Below are 21,679 nucleotides of genomic sequence, written 5' to 3' on the forward strand. Positions count from 1 at the left end.
AGAGGGGATTAAAAGGAGGGCTGCGATGACCGAAAATGAGCTAACCTGCTTTCGGAAACAATTGACTGATGACAAGTGTCCGAAGAAAAACCATATTCTTCATTGGGTAATTCGCCAATTATTGCACACCTCAAAGAAAAGCATGGAGTGTGCAATAATTTGGGAGTTTTTAAGGTGTGTAATAATTAGCGATTTACCCTAAAACAACTCAGACATTGATCTCATGAGCGTAATGAAGTTACTATGACCAAGCAGTATCCTAGCTCTTATCAATTAATTCTACTTCATGCAGATAAACATCGCATTCATCACATCCTTCTTCGTGATCAATCATTACAAATCATCAACCAGTCCTTATCAACACAAACAACGATCAATCAAAAAACCCTCTGGCACAGATGCACAGTAGGTAGTGTCAACACTTACCTTGGCAGCGGCACGTCTTCAACCCGACTTGGCAGCAAAGATTTGCGATCTTACGACGTGTACAACGACGGCGGCGATGATCTCCACTAGAGCAGAACTTGAACTTGGCTGGTTGGTCACAGCGGACGACGGCTTTGACTTTGACTTTGCATGAACGAACAACACTCGAGCGATATAAGGCAAACACTTTTATCGTCGCGCACTTTTTTTTATTTTATTTTTTTTTTGTAATCTGTTGGCGGGTTAATTCGGGTTCTTCGATGCGCTCGGCTTGATCCGTTAGACTTGCGCGTCTACCGGATGCGCTGAACTGGAGCTGACCGGAGGCGATAGATAGATAGCGCTAGTGCGGGTTTGCGGCAATGTTCCACTTTTTTTTTTTCTTTGATCGCGGGAATGGAAAACGAGGGAACCGAACAGGTAGATGGCGGTGGCGGCGACGGCGCGGCGATCCCGATCTATCAGTTGAAAGGCGAGAGGCCTATTTTTATTATTATTACTATTATCTGCTTCTTTCACTTTACGCGATCAGTGGTGGTTGAATACGGGAGAAATTGCGGCGACAGGAAATCGATCGATTTTCTTTTCTAGCACGGATGTTGATGATGGCCGTTGGAAGGCGGGATTGGAGCCCCTTGGACCTGGGTTGCCGCTAATGATGCAGAGCAGCACCGACGGGATATTGAAGAGGCTGAACTACGTGGGGACTACGACGATAACTAGCACTGCCGTTAGCACAAATCGGTATCATTATGGACAGGTTCTTCGCAATATCCGTGGCTTCGAGTCACACACTACGTCGGAATCTACGCAAACACTTCTTCGGTTGTAACACTTTCCTCTCGCGCTGGAGGCACTTGCTTTTCCTGAAGAGGTCACGGATTTCTACAACTTCAACTTCATCACATACACACCTGGGACACAAGTTCCGTCCGTTTGAAAACCAACAGTAAAAGTGCAGCCACGCGTAATTACTGAACGATCGTCGAATTAGTCCCAAGCGATACCGAAAGTTTTCCGCCGTCGAATCAGAAATATTCACACCTCACACTTCCTCTTCCCCAGGTTTCAGAGACACGAACCGCACACACTCTCTCTCGTTTCCTCTCGACGACACTTATTGTTTGGCCAACATCATTATCATTATCATATCTTTTCTTCTTCTCCTGGCTGCCACACTTTGCTACCGTCAATCGGCGAAGAAAGACTTCAATTTCACTTTTTTGCTCTCACTCCACTTTGCGCGCACCAGGCAGAGCTCTACAGACAGGAGACGTTCAAGCGTGCGCGCGCGATCGCACTTGGCTTGGCTCACCAATTCTAGCCGAACGCAAAACCCGAATTGCTGTTGACGCGGATCGCTCAATTTCACTACTACCCCAATCGACCGGACAGCGCGCGCGCGGATGACCACTCACAAAACCGGACGGACGCGCGGACCGGACCGTCGTCGTGTCGTCGAGGATCGGCCAAAGACTTCTTCACGGTGGCGGCGTTGATAGTGTGATTGGGTTGGCACCAGCTGCGCGAAACAACTTCAACTCGCACAATGCACTCTCCTCCACTAGCTACTCGTTGCGTTCCGTCCCATCCAGGGGGCAGCAGCGGGCTCCGAAATTGCGGTATGCAAATACCTACCGAGAAACAGACGGAAAAGAAGGAGAAATTAGAAGAGGGGGATCTTCAGCATGATGGCGATGGCGATGATGATGATGATGATGATGATGGTTGGGAGTGAAGGGGGTGGAGGTGTGCGCGCGCGATCGCGAACAACGGAGGCGCAGACACTCACTTGTATGTGCAGCAGACACTCTCTAAAATCAACAATTAATGCTATCCGATTGGGTATTTGGAGTACCTATTCAGCGATCGGTTGAGGTAGTCGATTTAAGGCAGATGAAATGTTTGCAATTATTCAATCGACTAGCTTCCGATTGTGAAGCACAAGAAGATGAATCGATATTTGATTACCCACTGTTGTAAAAGCTTTGAGATTAATTGAGAAGAGGTACCTTTTGATTCAATTTTTTGCATTGCTTATTAGGAATTTATGGTGGAAATTGATAGGCATTGCTAATATAAGTGGGATTTCGGCGAAATTTTGAGAGAATCAATTAGTAGAAATAACTTTAGTCTTGATATTTTTTAAGTGAATAGGTGCAAACGGCGTAGTGTCCTAACATGCGAGGAAACCCAACTAACAAAAAAAAGCTGACTAACGGTTAAAGAGTAACCACTTATGTAAAAGTAGATTGCTCTTCGGGTAAAAGCTCCCTTAGGTAGTACCAATAGTGGTGGTGGTGATGATTTAGCACTATTTCGACCAAAAAGCTTGCAAATGACATTTTTAATAGATGCATCTTACCTAGTTAATAACTTTAATTAAGTTTTGTGTTCAGGATTGGCCGAAAACTATATTTTAAACAATTATTTCCATATTTTTTTTTGCTCCTTTGCACCTATAGTGGCGGTAGTGTTCCTATAGTTGTGGGTCCCATAAGAATTCAATGGTATGCGCCACTATAGGAACCAATGTTGATTTTTATCTCCATAATAGGAACCGTGTACCTATAGTGAGTACAACTGAATTATTAGCAAAAACTGAAATAAACAATTGTTTTTAAATGAAATGGGAAAACATCCTTTTGCATATAAAACAAACCAAATGATCCATAAACAAATGCGCAACGATCCATAAAAAATATCATTTCATGGGGTCTTGTAAGCAATTTTATTGCTCTTTTCGCATAAACTATGGATCGTATTGCACTTTTGTATGGATCATTACTGCTTTTTTAGGGATTTTTAGTTCAATTCTGTGGAACATGCAAATATATGTTATGGATCGTTTCGTATTTGTTTAAGGATCGTTTTTGTGGTTTTACTGGTACAAAAAAAGTGCTGCCACGGCACGGTGTGCCAAAAACCGTTATTAACAAATAAAAATGTCCACCCAAATGGCAACCGACATTCGAAAGGTATACTATTCTAGTATCTCCTCTGAAAATTTTAAAATGTTTCAGCGAGGGAAACTAATTTTTTTGTAATTTGAAGATTTTGAGCCATTTCTATGGAGTTTTCTTATATCTTTCGAATGCCGGATGTTAGTTTGGAGTACATTTTTATTTGCTAATAGTGGTATCAGGCACACCGTGCGTGTATATTTACATATAAAAGAAAATCCTATAGAAATGGCTTAAAATCTTCAAGTCACAAAAAAAATTGTTTCCCTCGATGAAACATTTTTAAATTTTCAGAGGAAATTCCTCCTGAGATTCCTCAAGGAATTCTATAGAAAATTTCTTCAAAGATTGCTTTGCTACATACAGTTTATGATTGTATTTTTCGTGTAAATCCTCCAGAAATATTGTCAGATTCTATTTCCAGGAGTTATCATTTGGAATTTGTTCTAGAAAAATTCTCAAGTGAATATTCTGGGAATTTCTCTAGGATTTTTTTTTTGTTTTTCGGTTTCTACTGGTAGGTTTTTTTTGTGTACAAATTCCTTTATGAGGGTGACAGGTTCAATTCCAGGCCAGTCCAGAAACATTTTGTAAAGGAAATTTCCTTGAATTCTCTTCTGTTGTCACTTTACTCGTTGACTCGTCAAGGGGGGGATGATAAATAATAAATGTATTTGATGCAAAATTACCCAAACAATTTGGAAAATCGTCAAACTCGACGGATTTGTTAAGAAATTTTCTCGGTGACTCTAATTCAATTTCCCGGGAGGGGGGGGGGGGGGGGTGACATAAGAGAAAATCAAAATTTGTGTCAGCCCAAAATGGGTATGTTTCGACAGGTTTTATTCTGAACATTCATCCAGGAATTCCTCACAAGATAACTTTAGGACAATTGCTTCACTAGTTTTTGTCCAGGTATACATACTAATAATACACTTTTCAAGAATTTCTTCTGGGAGTTTCTAAAGCTATCCCTGGAGTTTTTGCGAGATTTTTTGAGACAATCCTCTGGGCATTTCTCGAAAATTCCTTCAGGGATTCCTTAAAATAATTTTCAATTATTACAGTATAGTTTCTAGAAGAACTTCTCAAACCCCCTGGAGGAATATCTGAACAAATTCTCCAGGGAATTCTTAGGAGATATTTCTAACAGCAGCACAGTAAGTGTAATTTCTGAAAACAATTCTTGTGGGAATTTTTGCAGAACTCATAGATGGAGTTTTTTAAAAGAAGCCCTGGGAAGATTTTCCGATGCAATCCCTGTAGGATTTATAAAGAACTTTCAAGAAGCTACTCCATGGAAGTGCTTTTTAAGAAATCCCTTGCTAAAATTCTCGAAGAAATCCCAAAAAAATATACAAGGCTCTGTAGACACAAATATGTCCTCAAAGGATGTTTAAAAAACAACTCTTTTAAAAGACAATTCAAACCGTCTTCAGCCAGAGGCTGCACAGACTGAACGCATTACTTACACAACGGACAACACACAAAACACCCAGTGATGAATTTTTCGTTTGACGAAAAGTTTTCATCGACTGGAGCGGGAATCGAACCTACATTCCAAGGCTTGCGATACACCTAGACGACTGCCGCCGCTAACCGCACGACCACGAAGCCCATCAGGAATTTATGAGAGAAAGCCTAAGGAGCTTCGTGCTCAGAATCTCTTCTGTATTGTCTGCTTGAACCTCTCATTCGTGTCTATGAGTGCAATCCAGCTTCAATGTTTTTGGTAGTAAAGAAACCTTCAGTGTTATCCCCGTAGAAATCTTGGGAAGTATACTTCAGAATGAATTTATGGAGAAATATAAAACACTTTCAGGAAAGTTTTTGATGGAAACCCAGTAGCTATTTCTTATGAACTTGGTGGAGAATTTTCACATGAAATCTTTTCTAAAATTTGTAAAAAAAAATATTGAAGAATTTTCAGGAAAATTCTTACAGAAATGCTTCAATTATTTCTTGGATGATTTACTGAAAAAAAAAGAGTGAACAAATAAAGAAATATTTATGAATTGATTTCTTAGAGAACCCTTGGAGAAATGATTGAAAAAATATTTAGGGGAATCCATGGAGGATTAGGTATTTGTGGGAAATACTAAAGAAATCATTATAAATATGGACACCTGCAATTATTTCTGGAGGAATCCCCGAAGAAATACCTGAAGATTCTCTCTTCTTCGGGGAATTCTGGAAAGTTTTCTAAACCACTGCAAGAATTTATTAAAAAATCTTTGAAAGAATTTCTAAAAAAAAAACATAAACATTTTGAAGGAATCCTTGGAGAAAGTTCCGATAAATTATTCAAACGAATCCTTAAAAGAAGTTCTTAAGTAATTGCCGGTGAAGTTTCAGGAGGGAAACGTAGAGCCCAAGTAACAGTTTTGAGTCAGATTATTTTGAGAAGATTATCCAAAAAATCCAATATAAAATCACCATGATTTTATGACGTTTGCTAAAACCTCTTGATAGCAAATTGGTCGTCAAAATGCTGCTTGGGAAATCTATCTGAAATTCCTGGAGGAAAAAACTGAACCTGAAATCTCTTCAATAATGTCTGAGAAAATATAACCGGAGCCATCTGCACCTTGGCAGATTTTAAGACCGAATTCCTGGAGTATTTTCTGAAGGAATCCATGCATTAATTATGAAAGAAATCCCTAGATGATTCCCTTGGACTTGGATTCCTTGGACAAATTTATGGAGGATATGGAGAAAACTCATAAGATTTTTTTGATTTTTGAAGCTTTACTGAAAGATTTTCTGAAGATAACCTTGAAAAAAATCTGTAGAAACTCTTGATTTTGTTGAATAAATGCTGAATGCAATTCTGAATAAATTCATCGATGATTTTCTTAGAGAACTTTTTTACGGATTTCAGATATATAGAGGAAATATTGAAGGAAACCCACTGAAGTTTTTTTTATAGAAAATTTTGGTGATATTGCTGCAGGATCGTCCAACAATTCCGAAGGAATTTTTACAGGAACTTTGGAACCGCTGTATGTAAGATGTTCTAAAAAAAAATAAAAAAAAATCCTTAGAAGACTTTCCTAAAGGAATTCCGGAAGGATTTTCCAAAGGAATCCGTGGAACAATATCGAAAGGAATCCAGGGAAGGATTTAAAAAAAAAAGTTTCTGCACGGTGCACGGTCCTGGAGGGCGAAAAAGATCACCAAGGTGATTTTCTTATCCACAGTAGGGTGGAAGCAATTCCTAATTGCAAATTAAAAAAAGAAAAACAAATGTTGTTTGCTTATGTTTGAGACGGCGCTCATACATGGAGTTGAAAAAAAAAATGGTTTGCCCTCAAGAGCTGATTACCCAGTGAATAACGTGGAATATAGACTGTTTCAGAAATTATACATACACTAATGATTAACTGCCATTTCAATTTGAGCACAATATCCAAAAAAGTTTCTTCTAGCTCTTATAGTAAACATGCTAACGAAGCAAATAACACCAATTTTGTTGATGTTTCTGGTAAAAGTTAAAAAATAGGGCTCTGTAAAAAAACGTAGCATAGTAGAAAAGAAAAAAAATCTCACAGATAAAATATTTAATTTCCAAACACAATAAAAATTGCTGTATTGATAATAAAAGATATTTCTCGATTGGTAAGAGTAATTTTTACTGGAATATTGGATCAAGAACCACCATTACGGGTCTTCTCAATACAAAACTTTATGTTTCAAATTTCTCGACAACACCAGTAACAACAAACGTTAAGCAAACGAATGTCTTAATTACTGCTTACTGAATTCTTTTTAATGGTATGACAAGCTATGCCATCTGAAGGATCGAATGAGCTCAAAAAAAAAACAGTTCGTTTAGATGAAATGCGTTCGGGAAAGCTAAGAAATTGTGTGGTAGTTCTTATGTTCCGTAGAAAACCTTAAAAAATAAGAAACTTGATCTCCGAAAAAATGTTGTGGAAATGCCTTTATCGATTTTTCCCAAATTTTGATCAAGGCATTCCTTAGACAACTTGTTGAGAAAGCGAATGTGATGAAAATTTAGATAGTTTTTGGTATTTAGTGATAAATAATGTTGAAATCATTAAAAAACACCTTTGTACAAATGCAAATTTGAAAAATTAAGTTATTTGTTAGAGAACTCGACTATTCTTTAAAATATCAAGACAATTCAAATGAAATTTAAAAATATGGAGTACAATATGCTATACTCTGAAAGAAGTTGGTAAAAACTCTTGTAAAAACCATTAGAACAGTTCATTTAATATAATAAATAAAGTGTATTTATAATTTCTGAAACAGTCTATAACCACGATGACCACTGAAACGTCCAAACATGCAACTGCATCACCAGATTCAAGAAAAGAAGGCACTAAGATTTCATGACGCTTTTAAGCTTTTGGACGTTATGTCGCATAAAAGTTTAGAGGCCTCCTCATGATGCATTCCTAGGGGAATCTCCATGAACATGCCTAGAGAAATCCCAGCTGCAACGGCTTATGAAATTTAAGCATGACTTCTAGTAGAATTTCCAGTAATAAATTCTTAGAGTAACCTCTGCAGGAATTCCGGAAGTAATCACAAGAGAAATTCATGAAGCAATACAAAGAGTTATTTCTGTAAAAATGCCTAGAGAAAATCTTGAAAAAATCCCAAGAGAAACCCCAGAGAAACCCATAGAGAAATACCAATGGAGAAATCTATAGAAGAATCCTAGAGCAATCTGCAGAGGTATTTTTGAATAAATTGCTTGAGTAATGTCTAGAGGAATAACGAACGGCATTAATAGATATGGTTTAACCCTCCTTTGCCATTAGGCAGCTTTGACCCAAACCGTCAGCCACTGCGTCAGCGAGCTCCCCCCAACGTGATGCAAAAGGATGGTTAAGAAAATCCATAGAGCGATTCGCTGAAAAATCCCTGGAAGAATCTCTGGTAAAATTTCAAGAAAATCGCAGCAGGAATACCTGTAGGAATCCTATGAGTAATTCCTGAAAGAATCCCTAAGAAAATACCTGCCATAAATTCCTGGAAAGATCAAGAGAATAACTCTAGCAGGAACACCCTAGTCGACGAAGTCGAGAAAGCCGCAAACACCGCCGATATCCGTCTTCTCTACGATGTTTCACGTGGCCTTAGTGGGACCAAGATCAATGCTACGATGCCCGTGAAAGACACGTCTGGACTGGATAATTACTAACCGACCCGGCTGACCAGTTGAAACGCTGGTTCGAGCACTTTGGAAACCTTTTTCAAGTGTCGCCCACGTCATCAACACCTCAGCATGATCCATTAAGGGTCCCAGGGGTCGATCGCATGTCAGCTGAGATACTCAAAGCTGACCCCGTAATATTCGCACAACTCCTGCATCAATTCTTCCGCAACATTTGGGAAACCGCGACATTTCCGGCCGACTGGGTTCAAGGCGTCTTAGTAAAGGTACCCAAAAAAAGTGACCTAACTGTAAGCGATAATTGGCGGGGCATCATGTTACTAAGTATCGTTCTCAAAATCCTCTGCAAAGTGATCCTTAACCGGATACAGGAGATGATTGATGCAACTCTCTGACGGCAGCAAGCAGGGTTCCGTGCCAGACGATCCTGTGTGGACCAAGTTGTCACGCTCCGTATCATCTTCGAGCATATCAATGAATTCCAAGAAACTCTCAAACTGGTGTTCATTGATTGCGAAAAAGCGTTCGACCGTCTCAATCACGGAAACATGTGGGAAGCCCTCAGGCGCAAGGGCGTCCCTGAGAAAATCATCGGCCTCATTGAAGCACAGTACATGGCATTTTTGTCCGATCCCATCCGGGTCGTTGCTGGAGTGAGGCAAGGATATATAGTATCACCGCTACTGTTCCTCATCGTAATCGACGAGATCCTGGTTGGTGCGAATGATCCTGAATCAAATCGTGGGTTGCTGTGGCAGCCCATTACCATGGAGACCTAAATGACTTCGAATTGGCTTATGACGTTGCTCTCCTAGCTAAACAATGGCACAAATGTCCCAAATGGAGGATAACGTGCCTCTGGAGCCAGCCTTCTGATAGCTAAACGGCGCTCTGATATGTCGAGTAAGCTCGATAATCTTATCTATCACTACTCGGCGGCAGGTCTTACCAGCAACGTCAACAACACCAAATCGTTAGATGTAAATACGGTCAACCCTTCCAGCTTCAGGGTAGATGGGCAATCAGTAGAGAATGTTGAAAGCTTCCAATATATTGGTAGCCAAATGGTGGCCGATGATGGTACCAAGATCGACACAGCTGCACGGATCAGAAAGAAGAAACTTGGTGTGTATCAGTGGAGAACACTCAACAGCTGCAGGTCTTCATCAATAGATGCCTGCGGTATATAATTCGTGTATGGTGGAATTACAATTGGATCCCCAATGTGGAGCTCTATCGTCGGTATGATCAAAAACCGATAGCGACAAAAATTCTGGAGCGAAAGTGGAGGTCGGTCGGCCACACTCTACGCAGGGTGGAAACGAAATCTGCAAACAAGCGTTAGGCTGGAACCCAGCAGGACATCGCAGCAGAGGCAGACCCAGAGGCTCATGGCGGCGCAGCTTCAATAACGAAATCGAGCAAGTCGACAGAAATTTGACCTGGTCACAGGTCAAGGCGATGGCTGGCAATCGCCCAGGATGGAAATCTTTCAATTCGGCCCTCTGCATCACCGTGGGTGTAATTAGTTGATGTACTGCGTGGGTTTTGGATTCCCAATCGAATCTAATGAAATGTATAAAATGTTAACGTTGAAGAGTAAACTGAATTCTTGATAAAAAATACCTGTAAGTTTTAAGCTTAGACAAGCATCGCGTTTCTTTGCTCCATTTTCTTTTAATTATTACATGAGATAAAATTTGGCGGTGTTTCATCTAAAGGTAAATATCCGTTCTTGAACTTACCTACAACCGCACCATTATATCATACCCAACGAACCGGTCAATTAATGGAAGCACTTCCCAAACAACTTTGACCCCAATTTTGCACCAGCATTACACACCACATGCGTGTTATTCTTTCATTGCGCTTCGGACCCGCTCGTAGTAACCACCTGTTTCCCTTTAACAATAACATACAATCGCAAATTCTTCCCCGATGTTCCAGATGTTCCCGTCGGTATGCTCTCCGTCCGGCGCGGCAGCGGCGGCGGTACTCCACACTCCACAATTAGGCAAACTTCTCACGTGAACATTTAAGCCATTCATTACCTTTCTCCCTTTCCCGCGCCGGGCGGTAGATTTTTTTTCTGAGTAGAACTTCTGCAGCACGCCCACCACCGCCGCCACACCGTTCGACTCATGTTTCATTTCTGATAGCAAATGTTTACTGCGGAGGTATTGCAGCAAGCCGGAGCAGAAGAGCTTCTGCTGGAAACCCGAGCAGAAGTGGATAACGTCGTGGGCGACAGCGTTCTTGGTAGTTTCGAAAGTTTAAGCCTAATGTATAACAATGGAGCGGATCTGGTGTGATGGTTAAAGCACGTGACTATCACGCCGAGGACCTGGGATCGAATCCCACTCCCGACAAACTCACAAAATGTGGGTTCTTCCTTCGGAAGGGAAGTAAAGCGTGGGTCCCGAGATGCCTAGCCTAGGGCTAAAAATGTCGTAAATACAGATAAAATAAAAATATAACTAATGTAAAGGGCGAGTCGTTAATTATTGTGCCACCCTACCTTCAACTGATTCGCAAATTGTCTACAATTAACGAAATGAAACCAAGTTTTTACAGTAGTTTAGTATATGAATGTATTTCAACTTTTTGGCATAGGTTCAAATTTAGGATGCGTTTTAGTGAAATTCACGACATTTTCAATTAATGCCCTCCATGTGGACATGTTCAAGCTCCACTTGAAACAAATTATTAAAGCTCTCTGGTTTGTTTATACGCATCGTTCCTGATTTTAACCCAGATCCAAGCTTATGTTTCACTGTCAACCGTTCCTGAAACCTATTGACGAACATTAAGATGATCCGATAATGTGTAATCATTAGTTGTTCCAAAGCGCTATACCATGATTTCAGATTTTAGCATGTGATTGTACAACATCTTTTTTAGAACTGTGAACTAAATTTATTCTATATCGAGCGGAATCTCACTGATAACTGCTCAATTCATTTTATGTAAACAATAGACTCTAAGGAGAAACTGTACAAAATTTGGTTGATTTTGGTGAAGTAGGAAAAAAGTTACGTTAGTTTGAAAATGGCACAATAATTATCGACTCACCCTTTATACACAATTGTCGGTTTGGCATAACACCCCTAGGACAGGGCCCGTTTTTTCTGTTGAGTGTTTTATTAGTCGTTCTACAGTTTTAAACTGAGAGTTCCTACCAAATATATTCTGATTGAACTGATATTCAAAACAATAGCTATCATGGTCTTATGAATTCATAAAGATACTTGACACATTTCACTGGTTATAAACAAGGGGAAGAATATTGGTTAGGGACAGGTTGCCCAATGGCAAGGTATCTCCTGCATTATAAGGAGAGTTGTAGGGAAGGAATAGTTTTAGTTTGGTAAGTGGAATATAGGAATAGTTAAAAAAAAGTTCTCATATTGTTACTTTCCCCTAGTCACGATAGACCACTACATCTTCCATGCGTGAGCACGCGGGATGGCTGCGCTGAAATTTATAATTACATACGGCCAGCTCGTGCTAGCCAGCCAGTTATGGCAAACGCCCGGAGAGTTACGAATATTAAAAACAAAACTGCTAAACCATAGAACCAGAGCCGAGTGAGTGGCGCGGCATAAGCAGCAGCAAGCAACTGGAAAAACGGTTATTTTCACTAACGGTATTCCGCAGAAGAGCTGACTGACCGACGGCGGCGGCGGGAGATCGATTTATTCTATGCGCTAGGTCTCTTCTGGTGCGGTGATGGACACTAAGCCACACCGGTTTCAGTCCGGCCGGGAGCATAGCAGCAATTCTCCGACCCATAATGGTAGGTTCTGGTTGGACGTAATATTTATTTGGGCCGGACCGGATCGAGTAAATTGCAGTCCATCAGCGGCCGGCCCTCTTGTTAGAGCTGTAATGAGATAATTTGCGGTTGGTCTACTCAAGAGCCAACAGGTGGTCAGAATGTAACAGAAAAATTTGGGGAAATTTCCGTGGTGACCTTGCGGTACTTGAGTGATGGGGGAACTTTTTTCGAAAGGTGATTCATATCTTACAATTTGCGTGAAAAGACCCACTTCTCGCGGTTCGTCACACAAAGTGTGTCACGGCTAATTATCTATGAAACGATTCACATGTACGGGAAAGGTTGGTGACAGACTGCTGCCGTGGAAGAGTCATCACTTTTCTTATTTTTACAATGTATCCACGCACATAGACGTAGTGAGGACTCAGTAGTGGTGCCATCGAAGTCACTCCAAGTTTCTTACTGAAGACCCAGCTTTTAAGATCGAAGCTTTTGGTAATACGACCAGGGTTTTGAGTCCCTCCATTGACTATTTCCGGTGCAAAATTGACTTTTAGACGGAATTTCTTTATATCTTCTAACGTTTCAGCCCTTGGCTTGGGCCTTCCTCAGGGTGTTCTAAAATTGGGTTTATTTGTTATGTTGGGATTATGGTTTGTGTTTGTTTTTACAAAAAAAAAAATACTCACTATAGGCGTTGGGTCTCCAGTTAGCCTAGTGGTTAAGGCTATGGATCGCCAATCCGGAGACGGCGGGTTCGATTCCCGTTTCGGTCGGGAAAATTTTCTCGTCTCCCTGGGCATAGCGTATCATTGTACTTGCCACACACTGTACAAATTCATGCAATGTCAGGCAAAGAAAGCCCTTCAATTAATAACTTTGGAAGTGCTCAAAAGAACACTAAGTTGAAGAGAGGCAGGCTAAGTTCCAATGCGAACGTCATTAAGGAGAAGAAGACGAAGAAAAAGAAGAAGAATAAGAAGAAGGCATTGCCCTTTACTGTGCTAGAGACTGTAAGAATAAGTTTGGTGGTTTGTCTGCAAGTTATTGTATCTCTTATCTTTTACGTGTTATGGTTCATTCGTGTGGTTTGTTAGGAGTTCATCTGATTTTGAATGGTGGTGGGGTAGTCAAATTGTAATCTTAATTTGAACCATTTCGAAATTCATTAAAGCGACGTACTTTTCAGGCAAATATTATCCCGAAAAAGATGTTAAACAACTTTCCGTAATATAACCTGATAACATGGACTTTAAAAGCATTGAAAAAAAGCGTTTTTGTCATGGAAAACAGGCAATTGAAAAATCCCTGTGATTTCACCCATTTCCCCCAAGAGAAAGCACATTTTCGGTGCACTCGTACAGCTCATGCATTGTATCACACGCAATATGTGAACACGTCAAATGAAAGCCTATTTAACGTAGAATCGACCAACCGAATAATATTCCGCATTATTTGTCATAAAATTATCAAATTTAAGTGATTCATACTTGGAGAATGTTATCTTAAGTTGAACCATTTGTAATCTAAATTTGAACTAGTAAACGGGGGTGAGCTTCTAGTGTTGGCCTGTAGATTGCGCTAGTGGTTGCTTTGTTTACTCTTGGGGGATGAAAAAATCCAAATTTAGTTTCCAAATTCCTAAAGAATTTCGAACATTCTGAGTTGAGATTCCACTGCCTAATGAAAAAGAGGTATGAGAATTAGCAAATTAATGTGATTTTTCATTGTTTAGCATGGAATTGGCTGTTTTGTGAGTTGCTCGAGCTGCTGCCGCCAGTAGTTCAAATTAAGATTAAAATTGGTTCAAATTATGATTACGATGGTTCAAATTAAGATAAAAATCATTGTTGATGAAAAATCAAATATTTCAATGAAATTCGGTGCAAATACCATTTTTTTACCATTGAACAAAAAGCTTATACCCGTGGCTTTCATGTACATACGATTTTGCCGTAGTAAATTATTTCCATGTGGGAGAAAAAATCACTTAAAATTTGCACTGCTTCAGAAAGCCACAATTTGGTTCAAATTTTGATTACCTACCCTGGTTAGATTTCGAGGGCGATTTTTTAAATTGTTGTTTTTACCACTTCTCTTCAATTAAAAAATATCCTCCAGAAATAGAGTTATTCTACCTAAAAAAAACTTTGACCGGAAACAGCCAATAACAGAGGAACTACTCGAGATAAACAAAAACTTTACTCCCGCTGTAGGCGCCATTGTACATGTAAGAAAAATAACCTACGCATTTTACTGTTTTATTTTTAAGCTTCCATACATGTAAGAAAATAGCTTCTCAGAGAAATTATAGCACCCCAGACAACCAGGCATCGCATAAGGATGTACGCTGTACACCGTATAAAGTACTATTTTAAGTCACTATCGCATATATGTACGGCTGAGGGACAATTTTCATCGCATATGATGTTATTTTTTGAACTTACTGCGATGTATCTGATAAAGTGATATAAAAGTGCAAATTAATTTTCATAATGCATGACAACATCGTAGTAGACGATATTCCGATGTTTTGTTGCGACGAACTTTGCTAATTCGCAAAAACGTGCGAGTGAACTCGCAAAGTGTCAAATGAATTCGCATAATTGCGTACTACGATGATTTTTTTTTTTTTTTATCTAGTTCATTTATTTGGGGCTCAATCGCGTATAACGCTTTACGGAGCCGAGGATCTTTCTTTGTACTTAATAGTATACATTATACAGAGTAATAACTTTTTAATGATATCTGTTAGTAATGGGTGGAAGCCAGGGTACTCGTGGCAGCTCGAGGTTAGAAGGTCACATTTTGAGGGATGGACAGGGTAAGGATTGGGCCAAAGGTTTCACTGCTGCTCATCCGGGGGTGAATCGCGTCTTGCTAGCGTATTCGGTGCCTTGTGGTGTTAGTACCAACTTGTTATGGGACTTGGTCTTCCGGATGGCCAGGAGTAGCTTGGTAACACAAAGAGGACAAAACAGAGAAAAAAACTAGAGAAAAAAACACAAGCGAATTAAACTTTTATACCAGCAGAGCGAAGAAAGTCGAAAATACATCCCATATATGTGACATCGCGGGTCCCCAACACATCTCTCACAAGAACAAAGGGTTGTCTACCTCGGGCCTCAAGGGTATCCAATAGTAGCGCTCTGGAGGCGTCATTATCCGGGCATTGCCAAACTACGTGGTCGATGTCATCATAACCGGAACCGCACTTAGTACAAACATTGCTCAACGCGAGGTTAATCCTGTGTAAATGCGCGTCTAGCGAGTAATGGTTGGACATAAGTCTTGACATCACGCGAATGAAATTGCGACTTACATCCAGACCATACCACCACACTCGCAAAGAAACATTAGGAATAATGGAATGTAACCACCGTCCCAGCTGGCCATCTCGCCAATCATTTTGCCAACTTTGAAGAGAACTCTGGCGAACAAAATGGAAAAATTCATCATGTGAAATTCTTCTATCATAGATCTCACCTTCCTGTGCGCCCACCTTTGCGAGAGAGTCCGCCTTCTCATTGCCATAAATTGAGCAATGTGAGGGGACCCATACAAAGGTAATCTTGTATGATCTTTCGACCAGTGCACCCATCTGCTCCCTTATTTTTGTAAGAAAGTAAGATGAATGTTTTACAGGTTTCATCGACCGGAGTGCCTCAATCGAACTAAGGCTATCCGAGAAGATGAAGAAATGGTCTACGGGCATGTTTGAAATCATCCCCAAAGCGAAATTGATTGCTGCCAGCTCAGCAACATAAACCGAACAAGGTTCCTGAAGTTTGCGGAAGGCGGTGAAATTTTCATTGAAGACACCGAAACCAGTGGATCCATTTATGCGAGACCCATCAGTGAAGAATCTCTTACAGGAATTGACATTTTGGTACTTTTCGTTAAAAATGCGAGGAATAGATATACATCGAAGTTGATCTGGTATTCCATGAATAGCTTGTTTCATGGACAGATCGTATTTAACAGAGGTACTGTCATTAGTGAAGTGTACACGGGGAGGATTATAACTTGGTAGGCTTATGTCAGATGACATGTAGAACAGATAAATTCTCATGAATTTTGATTGAGTGTTCAGACTGAGCATTTCTTCGAAGTTTTCAATGACAAGTGTGTTGCTCACTCCACACTTGATAAGTAACCTTAGCGAGAGCTCCCAGAATCGGTTCTGGAGAGGTTTCACCCCTGCCAGGACCTCAAGGCTCGCATTATGCGTTGAGTGCATACAGCCGAGAGCAATACGCAAACAACGGTATTGAATTCGTTCCAACTTTATTAGGTGGCAGTTTGCTGCTGAGTGGAAGCAGAAAGAGCCATACTCAATAACAGAGAGAATAGTCGTTTTGTAAAGTTTTATGAGGTCTTCCGGGTGAGCACCCCACCAGGTTCCGGTAATTGTGCGTAGAAAATTGATCCTTTGTTGACATTTTTGCACCAAATACTTGATTTGGGTACCCCAAGTGCCTTTTGAATCAAACCAGACCCCAAGGTATTTCGAAGTCAAAGACTGGTCGATTTCTATTCCCAAAAGATTGAGTTTCAGTTGGGCTGGGTTCCGCTTTCTAGAAAACACAACCAATTGAGTTTTTTGCGGAGCAAACTCGATCCCTAAATCTCTTGCCCAGATTGACAGATTATTTAGAGAATTTTGCAATGGTCTTTGCAACATTTCTGCATGTGGGCCTTTTAGAGAAACCACAGCATCATCTGCAAGTTGTCTTAGCGTGCATTGTCCTTCCAAGCAACTATCAATGTCTTTCACGTAAAAATTATAAAGCAAGGGACTTAAACATGAGCCTTGGGGTAGGCCCATGTAACTAATTCTGGAAGTTGTCAGTTGTCCGAGATTGAAACTCATATGTTTTTCTGACAACAAATTATACAAGAAATTATTTAAAATTCCTGGAAGTCCACTATTGTGCAGTTTTTCTGACAATATTCCTATGGAAACTGAATCAAAGGCGCCCTTAATATCCAAGAAAACTGAAGCCAGTTGCTCCTTTTCCGCAAAGGCCAGTTGAATATCTGTTGAAAGCAACGCTAGACAATCGTTTGTTCCTTTGCCCTTGCGAAACCCGAACTGTGTATTTGAAAGCAAGTTATTCGATTCGACCCAATGATCGAGTCGTGATAGGATCATTTTTTCCAACAATTTCCTTAAACATGATAACATAGCAATTGGGCGGTATGAATTATGATCAGACGCTGGTTTACCAGGCTTTTGAATAGCTATTACTTTGACCTGTCTCCATTCATGCGGAACGATGTTGTTCTCCATGAATGAGTTGAACAAGTCCAGTAATCGTCTTTTCGCGATATCTGGGAGATTCTTTAGAAGATTGAACTTGATCATATCGCGTCCCGGAGCGGAATTGTTTGATGAAAGAAGAGCCATAGAAAGTTCCAGTATAGTGAAGGGTCTGTCCAGAGAACCGTCTCTTGGGGATGTTTCCCAAGAAATCGGTTGTGCTGGGACTGAGTCTGGGCAGACCTTTTTCGCGAAGCTGAATATCCAACGGTTGGAGTATTCGTCACTCTCATTAGAAGAAGAGCGGTTTCGCATGTTGCGAGCCACTCTCCAAAGCGTTGTCATTGAAGTTTCTCTTGAGAGACCCTCAATGAAGTGTCGCCAATAACTACGCTTCTTCGCTTTCAGCAGGTTTCTCAGCTGTCTTTCGAGCTTTGCGTACTCTTGATAAAGATCTGAGGTACCGTGCCTACGAAAAGTTTTGAAAGCATCAGATTTTTTAAGATACAACTGGGTGCAATCATCATCCCAGCCTAGTGTGGCTGGTCTTCTTTTGATGGTTGCACTTGGAACACGTCGTTTTTGTGATTCTAATGCACTCTTATATATCAGTTCAGACAGGAATCGATACTCATCCAAAGGTGGAAGGGGATTGAATGATTCGATGCCAAAAGATACCGCTTCTGCATACTTTTGCCAATCGATATTCCTTGTGAGGTCAAAAGGAACCTGAATTGGATGGTCTGACCTTTCACTATTATGCTTTATGGTGGTTATAATGGGTAAGTGATCACTACCATGAGGATCCTCGATTACCTTCCACAAGCAATCGAATGATAGTGAACTTGACCCCAGTGATAGGTCGAGACGACTTTCTTTGCCGTCAGATGCAATACGTGTCACTTCTCCTGTATTTAAAATGTTCAAATTGAAATCGTCGCACAAATCATAGAAAATGGCCGCTCTATTATCGTCATATGGTTCGCCCCACCCTGTACCATGCGCGTTCATATCACCCAGAATTAAAACTGGATGTGATAGTGCAGAAACCGCATTCCAAAGATGACGGCGGTTAATTGAAATTCTTGGAGGAATGTAAACGGAAGCTACGCAAAGTTCTTTTCCCTTTACGTTTATTTGGCAAGCGACGATTTCTACGCCAGGATGAGTCGCGATTGGAATTCTATAAAATGAGTAAGTCTTTTTGATCCCCAAAAGAACTCCCCCATAATGGTCATCTCTATCCTGGCGTATAATGTTAAAATCGTGGAAGTTGAGTTCATCTTCAGAAGAAAGCCATGTTTCACAAAGGGCAAATATATCACAATCAGAGTTGTGAATCAAAAACTTAAACAGGTCTAATTTAGGTTTTAGACTATGACAGTTCCACTGTAGCACAGTGATCATATCTTGTACCTCACTTGATGAATTATCCATCGAAAGATATGATCGCAGCAAGGAGGGGCCATGATTGTGTCAGATTCCGAAGATATTCTTCTACTGTAGGTATAAACATATCAATAATGCCTCTAAATGTTTCTGGAAGGCTGAGGGCATCATATAAGCGATCCACGAGAACCCTAAAAGTAAACAGTCCTCGCTTGGGTCTAGGAGGCTTGTTTGAACTGCGAGGAACTTTGGTAGCTTTTTTCTTGCTACCTTGTCGATTATTTCTCTTTGAAGTGTATTTAACAGGCGGAGACGGGGGTGACAGGTTCTTGCTACAACATGGATCTGAAGCTGAAGGAACCTGATTCTTCGGAGTTTTTAAGTTTACCCCGTCTCCTTTAACATTAGGCAAACTTTTGAGGGAAGACTTTAAAAAGACCTTTCGGCGCAATCCCGGGGAAGATGATGACTTCCTTTTTCCAGGTGCGTGTACCTCCGAAAGAGATCTACCCTCATCAGTTTCGCCATCGTCCTGATCATCGGAAGACAACTCCTGATAGGGATTTCCAACTGGGACAGCTGATTCAGACACGGAATCTGGTGTTTTAAAAGATTTCACCATCTCCGCATACGTCTGTTTGGAGCGCTTTATGATAGAGCGACTCTCATTTCGAATGCGTCTTTTGTAAGCCGGGCAAACTTGCAAGTCGTGTGGATCTCCGCCACAGTAGCTACATTTTTCTGCTTCCTGTGTGCAAGAGTCCTCCAAATGAGCTTGGTTGCATTTGCCACAACGGGGCTTGTTGTCGCAAAAGCTATCACTGTGACCAAACTGCTTGCATTTGGTACAATTAAAAACCTTCGGCCTAAAAAGATGCACTGGGTAAAAACCACCATCAATTACAACAAATTCCGGGAGGACGGAACCTGGAAAAGTCACTCGAAAAAACGCTGAAGGCGAGTACACCTTTTTATTTCCTTCCATGGAAACCTTAGATAAGCGTTTACAGTCTAGGATAGCCACATCAGGAATTGACCTATTTTTGAATCGACCAAAGCCGGTCTTGATGTCCTCACATGTCAGCATTTCGTCGAGGATCTTCCCCTCCACCTCCACTTCTCGTGCTGGCACATAGACCGCGTATTCAACAGTAAACGCTTCGTGTTGAGCAATTTCATTTGCTGCTTTGTAGCTAGGTGCGGTAACACGCAGCTTGGATGCTTTCACTTGGTGAATAACGGTCCCAGGATACTTACGCGTCAGCTCTCGAGAAATCGAAAGCATATTCAATGGTTTGCATTTGCGCCGGAAATAGACAACCCAAGGTCCAGGCGAAGATGGCTGATAAAACCGCGTACGAGCAATGATATCATTGGGAGGCGTTTCGCCTCCAATCGAATCGTCCATGTGAAAACAAATTTATGGAAAATAACTCAAAAGTGCAAAAGGGGAAGAGAAAAACCTTAAAGTATTTACAGTGCACTTTCTTCCTTAGGACGACAACTGTTTGGTTTGTAAACCAAACAATGTTAATAATATATGGAAAAAAAAAATAAAGCAAAAAAAAATAAAAACTTGTACTAATAATATACGAATTCAATTCTTATGTTTATTTTAGCGCACCCTGTAGGATGCAAAAAAAACGGTATTGAAAAAAAAAAAGAAAAAAATGCTAATAAAAAAAAAAAACAAAAAAAAATTGTTCTGTTATTTACAGTTTGTACACCCTTACCCGTATACAGTAGTTTGGGAACCACTGTTATGGATGTCAAAAAAAAACACGTGGTCGAATGTGGACTGGGGATACAATAGACAAAAGCGATCAAAACAAATTGGGCGGACAAAAGAGTGTATCGAAAGAGTGATACTTATCTGACCGAAGCAGGTAGATATTTATCACAGGCAGGTCGATGGTAAAGCTGTCCGTCGCGTCTGCCTTCGCACCCGTCGCCGCCGTCCTCTTCGATGACGGAGGGGCTGATGATGGCGATAAAGATGACTTTCTTGGATGCGATGCTTCTCCTTTGATGTACGATGATGCAAGCACCTCGCTTCCCGGGTTGCGCTGGATACCACCTTGCGACACTACACTTCGCACAAGCAGGAAAACGTACGATATAAAAAACCTTCCGCACTTGCGGGGGAAAAAACTCCACTTATACGAGGTCTATCGCGTGGTGAGATACGGAGCACACGTCCGACTCGTCCAAATGCACAACTGGGAATGAACTACGATGATTATACGACTTAGCTTGGTGCTTTTCTAATTATGTCAGTTTAACTCGCATTGGTGTACAAACTAAATCGAATAAAAGTGAAAATAAACTCGTTTAAATGTACATACAAACTCGCATAAGCTAGAATCGTTAACGTTGGCATATTGCGATGTGATATGTGATAACAATGAAAAAGGTGCTGTTGGAGTGCCAAAAAGCTAAAAGAAAGTGAAAAGTCATCATTATGGTTACAAAACAAGTTACAAAGTCATCATTTTTGTTTTGTTGACCTTATAGTTAACAATGAGTGGTGCTAGCAAGAGAGGAGTAGTGGTAACTGTGCGGGAAATCATGCTACATCATTTTGATTTCCAAAGAGCCTGCCGAACACGTACAGCGCACGGAAACCAAGTGCATTTCAACAAGCACTGAGGTGAGTTAGAATGTCATGACATTTAATCAGTGTGTTTCATAAGTAGTGTTTGGTGCTAAGT

At 40.6% G+C, this 21,679-nt stretch overlaps 1 protein-coding gene across 1 annotated transcript in view; it reads right to left on the bottom strand.

The window, feature by feature from the left end:
• LOC115255253 (mucin-2) overlaps nt 1–21,679 on the bottom strand; it is a 240,229-nt gene that overhangs the window by 173,798 nt on the left and 44,752 nt on the right. Inside the window, exon 2 of the mRNA XM_029853199.2 lies at nt 427–2,060. The gene's annotated coding sequence lies outside the window, so the exon portion shown is untranslated. The remainder of the gene's footprint in view (nt 1–426; nt 2,061–21,679) is intronic.

Source organism: Aedes albopictus, chromosome 2, assembly GCF_035046485.1.
Source record: "Aedes albopictus strain Foshan chromosome 2, AalbF5, whole genome shotgun sequence".
Taxonomy (NCBI): domain Eukaryota; kingdom Metazoa; phylum Arthropoda; class Insecta; order Diptera; family Culicidae; genus Aedes; species Aedes albopictus.